The 8,358-nt window shown below is 36.9% G+C and overlaps 1 long non-coding RNA gene across 1 annotated transcript; it reads right to left on the bottom strand.

Annotated features, from left to right (window-relative positions):
• Positions 1-3,736: 3,736 nt before the first annotated feature.
• Positions 3,737-5,880, bottom strand: LOC142492206 (uncharacterized). Its single transcript, XR_012800808.1, has 2 exons — positions 5,831-5,880; positions 3,737-4,110 (listed from the first exon to the last, which is right to left on the bottom strand). It is a non-coding gene; the product is annotated as an uncharacterized LOC142492206 (long non-coding RNA).
• Positions 5,881-8,358: the final 2,478 nt, after the last annotated feature.

An 8,358-nucleotide genomic window follows, 5' to 3' on the forward strand; every position in this document is an offset into this window, starting at 1 on the left:
CACACAGACACAGCGTACATACATACATATACATACACACAGACACAGTGTACATACATACATATACATACACACAGACACAGCGTACATACATACATATACATACACACAGACACAGTGTACATACATACATATACATACACACAGACACAGTGTACATACATACATATACATACACACAGACACAGCGTACATACATACATATACATACACACAGACACAGTGTACATACATACATATACATACACACAGACACAGCGTACATACATACATATACATACACACAGACACAGTGTACATACATACATATACATACACACAGACACAGTGTACATACATACATATACATACACACAGACACAGTGTACATACATACATATACATACACACAGACACAGTGTACATACATACATATACATACACACAGACACAGTGTACATACATACATATACATACACACAGACACAGTGTACATACATACATATACATACACACAGACACAGTGTACATACATACATATACATACACACAGACACAGTGTACATACATACATATACATACACACAGACACCTACATAAACATTCACAGGAAAAAGGCCTCTTCAAAGAAAACAGGGGGGCGGGGGGGGGGGGGGGAACAAAATGAGGTCATGGGTGTCGCCTTTAAATAGTTGATCTAAATAATGATACGTTATATATATATTTTACATATAACCGTGCATGGCATGTACTTTAATAATGAAATACGATAAATCAGATGATATTGCACTCACAAGAATAACAATTTAAAACATATCATCTGAAAGGTGTCTCTTGTTTCTCCTCCCGGTTTCTGTGTGACGGATTTGCTGCTTTGTGTATTTCTTTCCCTTTTGGCCTATTGAGCGCTGTCTTGTTTTCTGCATTATATACAGTATGTGTGTGTGTGTGTGTGTGTGTGTGTGTGTGTGTGTGTGTGTGTGTGTGTGTGTGTGTGTGTGTGTGTGTGTGTGTGTGTGTGTGTGTGTGTGTGTGTGTGTATTTATATATGTTAAAAGAAAGAGAAGAAAACCCCTATATTTTAAGATGTGTATATATATATATTTTAAGATGTATATATATATCAATCTCATATGTAAGAGCAGCACTTATGTAACCACGGAAGAGAACTTGCCTGGGGGCATTAGAATAAGTAAATCATAATCATAGAAAATATAAACTAAGCATTCAAAGGCGCTTGTAAAGAGATGAAGTCAATTATTTAGTCCGTCAACGTTTCGCTCCAATTACAGTGAGAAATGTCCTGTAGTTAAACCGAAACGATGATGGACTAAATAAATCACTTTATTTTTTGAAGTATCTGTGAGTGCTTAAGCTTATATATATATATATATTTCTCTCTCTTTACAATAACAAACAACATTTTTTTTGAAAATTCCATAGACAAAATGTAAAAATTTAGTTGATTTATAAATTTAAATGAGTAAACTAGCAGCACTATCATAAATAAACCAAGTAATCACAGTCGTACTGCCAGAGGAATTTTGTATAAAAATAGATCCCTTATTAATAGGTTCCTGATATTTCCTAGTAACGGAAACACCAGCACGCTTCCAATCAATGTCCCAATAGGCAGAAAAACCCTATTCTACATTAGGAAATTGCAAGAAAATATGTTACAAATATCTGTTTTCTTCTTTTATCCAAAAATATGCCCCCATACCTTTTCTTAGGGTATCTGGACACCGCCTGGCCCACCCCACTATACGAAATTGATTCATCTACAACTATATTATCATAGTAGCACATGTAATAACATGCATCGACACGTAATAACATGCATCGACATGTAATAAAATGCATCGACATTTAATAAAATGCATCGACATGTAATAACATGCATCGACATGTAATAACATGCATCGACATGTAATAAAATGCATCGGCATGTAATAAAATGCATCGGCATGTAATAAAATGCATCGGCATGTAATAAAATGCATCGGCTTGTAATAAAATGCATCGGCATGTAATAAAATGCATCGGCATGTAATAAAATGCATTGGCATGTAATAACATGCATCGACATGTAATAAAATGCATCGGCATGTAATAAAATGCATCACCATGTCATAAAATGCATCGGCATGTAATAAAATGCATCGGCATGTAATAAAATGCATCGGCATGTAATAAAATGCATCGGCATGTAATAAAATGCATTGGCTTGTAATAAAATAGACTGACAAGTAATACAATGCACTGGCATGTAATAAAATGCATCAATATGTAATCAAATGGATTGACATGTAATAAAATGAATTGGCATGTAATAAAATGCATCAACATGTAATAAAATGGATTGACATGTAATAAAATGGATTGACATGTAATCAAATGAATTGACATGTAATAAAATGCATTGGTATGTAATAAAATGGACTGACATGCAATACAATGCATACAACAAAAAACATAGAAGCCCAAAGCTACATTCAATATGACAAAAATACACAGTGAAATACCTATATATCTCTTGAAAAAGGTTCATTTAGTTAAACCCTTTGGCCAAATAGTTATAAGCCTGCTAGCCACATCAAGGCAGGACCATTAGCAGGTCCTAATACTAACTGATTAAAATTCTTATTTACTTCTATAATTAGAGGTAATTGTCATATTGGATGTAGCTTTGGGCTTCTTTGTTTTTTGTTGTATAAATTTAGCCACACCAACTAGCACTCCAATTGACACACACCACACACACACACACACACACACACACACACACACACACACACACGCATGCACGCACGCACGCACGCACACACACACACACACACACACACACACACACACACACACACACACACACACACACACACACACATATATGTGTGTGTGTGTGTGTGTGTATATGTGTGTGTGTGTGTGTGTGTGTGTGTCAATTGGAGTGCTAGTTGGTGTGGCTAAATTTATACAAAAAAAACAAAGAAACATTATATATATATATATATATATATATATATATATATATATATATATATATATATATAATGTTTCTTTGTTTTTACACAGATACCCAGCAAGCTCTAAGGAACCCCCAAACTTACCACATTATATATATATATATATATATATATATATATATATATATATATATATATATATATAATGTGGTAAGTTTGGGGGTTCCTTAGAGCTTGCTGGGTATCTGTGTATGTAATACAATACACTGGCATGTAATAAAATGCATCGATATGTAATCAAATGGATTGACATGTAATAAAATGGATTGACACATAATAAAATGCACCAACACGTAATAAAATGCATCAGCATGTAATAAAATGCATCGACATGTAAAGATGCAGCGGCCGTTATTTGAACCCTTCAGGCGTTGTATACCTCAGAATACCCATGTCATGGCGCGTAATTTCTTCCAACCGTACCACCTTAAGAGGGCAGAAAATGGCATTTTAGTGTTCTGGTTTTTAAACACCTGAAAGTAACACAGTAGCACAGTACTGTACACATTACAATTCATTCATTTCTGCCAGGGATACGAAACAGAATCCATGAAATTCAAACAAATCCACTGTGATAAACATGTGTGCCCGGTGTGATCCGCCGCGTGAATGCCGCGTGGAGTACACACGAAAACGGCTCCGTGAAATGTTTAGAATAACGGCCGCTTAACGGCTTAGTGTGCCTACTGCGTGGTTTACTTACACCCCCCTAACAAACTGAGACGACACAGTTTTGTGGAAGTAAAAATGGTCACAGCTTTATTGTTTTAACAATACCTGCAAATAACTGTCAGCCATAATCTTAGTCCTTTGTCATCCCTATTCTTGGTATCTTCCGGCGGGGGGAGCCCTCCTCCACCCGCCCTAATCTACCGTCCACCAGGAGAGACACTCTCCGCCGCGAGAGACAGAATCAGTGAGTAGCTCTTGCAAGCGCAGGGTTTAAATAGCCCGCCCCATTAGCCCCTCCCCTTGTTGATTCGCGCACAAATCCACCAAGCCTCGTGGTGGGGGGAAGGAGAGGAAGGCACTTTAAGCACCCCCTGGAGGCACAGGCCATTATGGGCGCGCCGGCCCCATTTTGGGACCTCTGCTTCTTCTGAATCTGTAATAAAATGCATCGACGTGTCATAAATTGCATCGACATGTAATAAAATGCATTGGCATGTAATAATATGCATTGGTATGTAATAAAATTTACTGACGTAATACAATGGATTGACAGGTAATAAAATGCATTGGCATGTCATAAAATGGATTTACATGTAACAAAATGGATTGACGTAATAAAATGCATCGACATGTATTAAAATGGATTGACATGTAATAACATGCATCGACATGTAATAAAATGCATCGGCATGTAATAAAATGCATCGGCATGTAATAAAATGCATCGGCATGTAATAAAATGCATCGGCTTGTAATAAAATGCATCGGCATGTAATAAAATGCATCGGCATGTAATAAAATGCATTGGCATGTAATAACATGCATCGACATGTAATAAAATGCATCGGCATGTAATAAAATGCATCACCATGTCATAAAATGCATCGGCATGTAATAAAATGCATCGGCATGTAATAAAATGCATCGGCATGTAATAAAATGCATCGGCATGTAATAAAATGCATTGGCTTGTAATAAAATAGACTGACAAGTAATACAATGCACTGGCATGTAATAAAATGCATCAATATGTAATCAAATGGATTGACATGTAATAAAATGAATTGGCATGTAATAAAATGCATCAACATGTAATAAAATGGATTGACATGTAATAAAATGGATTGACATGTAATCAAATGAATTGACATGTAATAAAATGCATTGGTATGTAATAAAATGGACTGACATGCAATACAATGCATACAACAAAAAACATAGAAGCCCAAAGCTACATTCAATATGACAAAAATACACAGTGAAATACCTATATATCTCTTGAAAAAGGTTCATTTAGTTAAACCCTTTGGCCAAATAGTTATAAGCCTGCTAGCCACATCAAGGCAGGACCATTAGCAGGTCCTAATACTAACTGATTAAAATTCTTATTTACTTCTATAATTAGAGGTAATTGTCATATTGGATGTAGCTTTGGGCTTCTTTGTTTTTTGTTGTATAAATTTAGCCACACCAACTAGCACTCCAATTGACACACACCACACACACACACACACACACACACACACACACACACACACACACACGCATGCACGCACGCACGCACACACACACACACACACACACACACACACACACACACACACACACACACACATATATGTGTGTGTGTGTGTGTGTGTATATGTGTGTGTGTGTGTGTGTGTGTGTGTGTGTGTGTGTGTGTGTGTCAATTGGAGTGCTAGTTGGTGTGGCTAAATTTATACAAAAAAAACAAAGAAACATTATATATATATATATATATATATATATATATATATATATATATATATATATATATAATGTTTCTTTGTTTTTACACAGATACCCAGCAAGCTCTAAGGAACCCCCAAACTTACCACATTATATATATATATATATATATATATATATATATATATATATATATATATATATATATAATGTGGTAAGTTTGGGGGTTCCTTAGAGCTTGCTGGGTATCTGTGTATGTAATACAATACACTGGCATGTAATAAAATGCATCGATATGTAATCAAATGGATTGACATGTAATAAAATGGATTGACACATAATAAAATGCACCAACACGTAATAAAATGCATCAGCATGTAATAAAATGCATCGACATGTAAAGATGCAGCGGCCGTTATTTGAACCCTTCAGGCGTTGTATACCTCAGAATACCCATGTCATGGCGCGTAATTTCTTCCAACCGTACCACCTTAAGAGGGCAGAAAATGGCATTTTAGTGTTCTGGTTTTTAAACACCTGAAAGTAACACAGTAGCACAGTACTGTACACATTACAATTCATTCATTTCTGCCAGGGATACGAAACAGAATCCATGAAATTCAAACAAATCCACTGTGATAAACATGTGTGCCCGGTGTGATCCGCCGCGTGAATGCCGCGTGGAGTACACACGAAAACGGCTCCGTGAAATGTTTAGAATAACGGCCGCTTAACGGCTTAGTGTGCCTACTGCGTGGTTTACTTACACCCCCCTAACAAACTGAGACGACACAGTTTTGTGGAAGTAAAAATGGTCACAGCTTTATTGTTTTAACAATACCTGCAAATAACTGTCAGCCATAATCTTAGTCCTTTGTCATCCCTATTCTTGGTATCTTCCGGCGGGGGGAGCCCTCCTCCACCCGCCCTAATCTACCGTCCACCAGGAGAGACACTCTCCGCCGCGAGAGACAGAATCAGTGAGTAGCTCTTGCAAGCGCAGGGTTTAAATAGCCCGCCCCATTAGCCCCTCCCCTTGTTGATTCGCGCACAAATCCACCAAGCCTCGTGGTGGGGGGAAGGAGAGGAAGGCACTTTAAGCACCCCCTGGAGGCACAGGCCATTATGGGCGCGCCGGCCCCATTTTGGGACCTCTGCTTCTTCTGAATCTGTAATAAAATGCATCGACGTGTCATAAATTGCATCGACATGTAATAAAATGCATTGGCATGTAATAATATGCATTGGTATGTAATAAAATTTACTGACGTAATACAATGGATTGACAGGTAATAAAATGCATTGGCATGTCATAAAATGGATTTACATGTAACAAAATGGATTGACGTAATAAAATGCATCGACATGTATTAAAATGGATTGACATATAATAAAATGCATTGGCATGTAATAAAATGCATCAACATGTAACAAAATGTATTGACATGTAATAAAATGTATCGACATGAAATAAAATGCTTTGGCATGTAACAAAATGCATCAACATGTAATAAAATGGATTGACATGTAATAAAATGCATTGACATGTAATAAAATGCATTGGCATGTAATAAAATGCATTGACATGTAATCAAATGGATTTACATGTAATAAAATGGATAGACGTAATAAAATGCATTGACATATAATAATATGAATTGATATGTAATAAAATGCATCGACATGTATTAAAATGGATTTGCATGTTATACAATGCATTGACGTAATAAAATGGATAGATGTAAAATAATGGGTTGGCATGTAATAAAATGGATTGACATAATAAAATGCATCAACATGTAACAAAATGCATCGACATGTCATAAAATGCATCAGCGTAATAAAATAGATTGGCATGTAATAAAATGCATTGACATGTAATAAAATGGATTTACATGTAATAAAATGGATAGACATGTAATACAATGCATTGACATGTAATAAAATGAATTGACATGTAATAAAATGGATTTACATGTAATAAAATGCATTGACATGTAATAAAATGTATTGACAAAATAAAATGCATCGGCATGTAATAAAATGCACCGACATGTAATAAAATGCTTTGGCATGTAACAAAATGCATCGACATGTAATAAAATGCATCGACATGTAATAAAATGCATTGACATGTGATGCAATGACATGTAATAAAATGCATCAACATAATAAAATAGATTGGCATGTAATAAAAGGAGAAAATAGGATATTCAGCGCTCGTGCTGCAGACGTAATAGTTGGAATAATCCCTGTGCTGCACGTGCATGGAGCGTCTCCCCAGAGGCTCCCACTTCAGAGGTGATCCCCCCTCAAGAGGGGGGAGGGCACCCTGAGAAACAAAGAAAGAAAATAGCACAGAAGCGCACAAGGGATAAAGTTAATAACAGTATTTTAATAAAACAAACACATAAATGACTGAGAGGATCCAACCCCTTCTCAGCTCAAAAAATATAGGTAAAAGTAAAATGCCCAGAAATTAAAACCATACATATGGTCTCTTAACATAAAATGTCTAGGGAAAATACATCACATACAACAAAAAAATTCAATGTAAAAATCAACAGAGAAAGTACTGACAGCCCAAGGGGATTTGAGTGAAAACCACCATAGAGGACTAAATACCCGCTGACAGGGGGAGACGGACACTTACACTAGGGCAAAGGTGGGGGTCCACAGCTGACCGCACAGGATCCGGATCGCGACACCTGGGAAGATAGAACAGCCACCACCAGAGCCTCAGGCAGGCTCCGTCTCAGCCTCTCAGCAAACACGCGCAGGATGACCTGTCGTGACCTCTACGCGTTTCGCACCACGTGCTTCGTCAGGAGGTCACGTACAGTGTCATCCGCGCGTATTTATGGAAGAAAGGGAATTAGTAAGGACAGCCCCTTCAGACGCCAGAACCAACGCCCTTGGATGGGCAGCTGTAAACTTAAAGTGATGCTACCTCTTTCTCTGACAGTGTCAC

Source organism: Ascaphus truei, chromosome 4 (assembly GCF_040206685.1).
Source record: "Ascaphus truei isolate aAscTru1 chromosome 4, aAscTru1.hap1, whole genome shotgun sequence".
Lineage (NCBI taxonomy): Eukaryota > Metazoa > Chordata > Amphibia > Anura > Ascaphidae > Ascaphus > Ascaphus truei.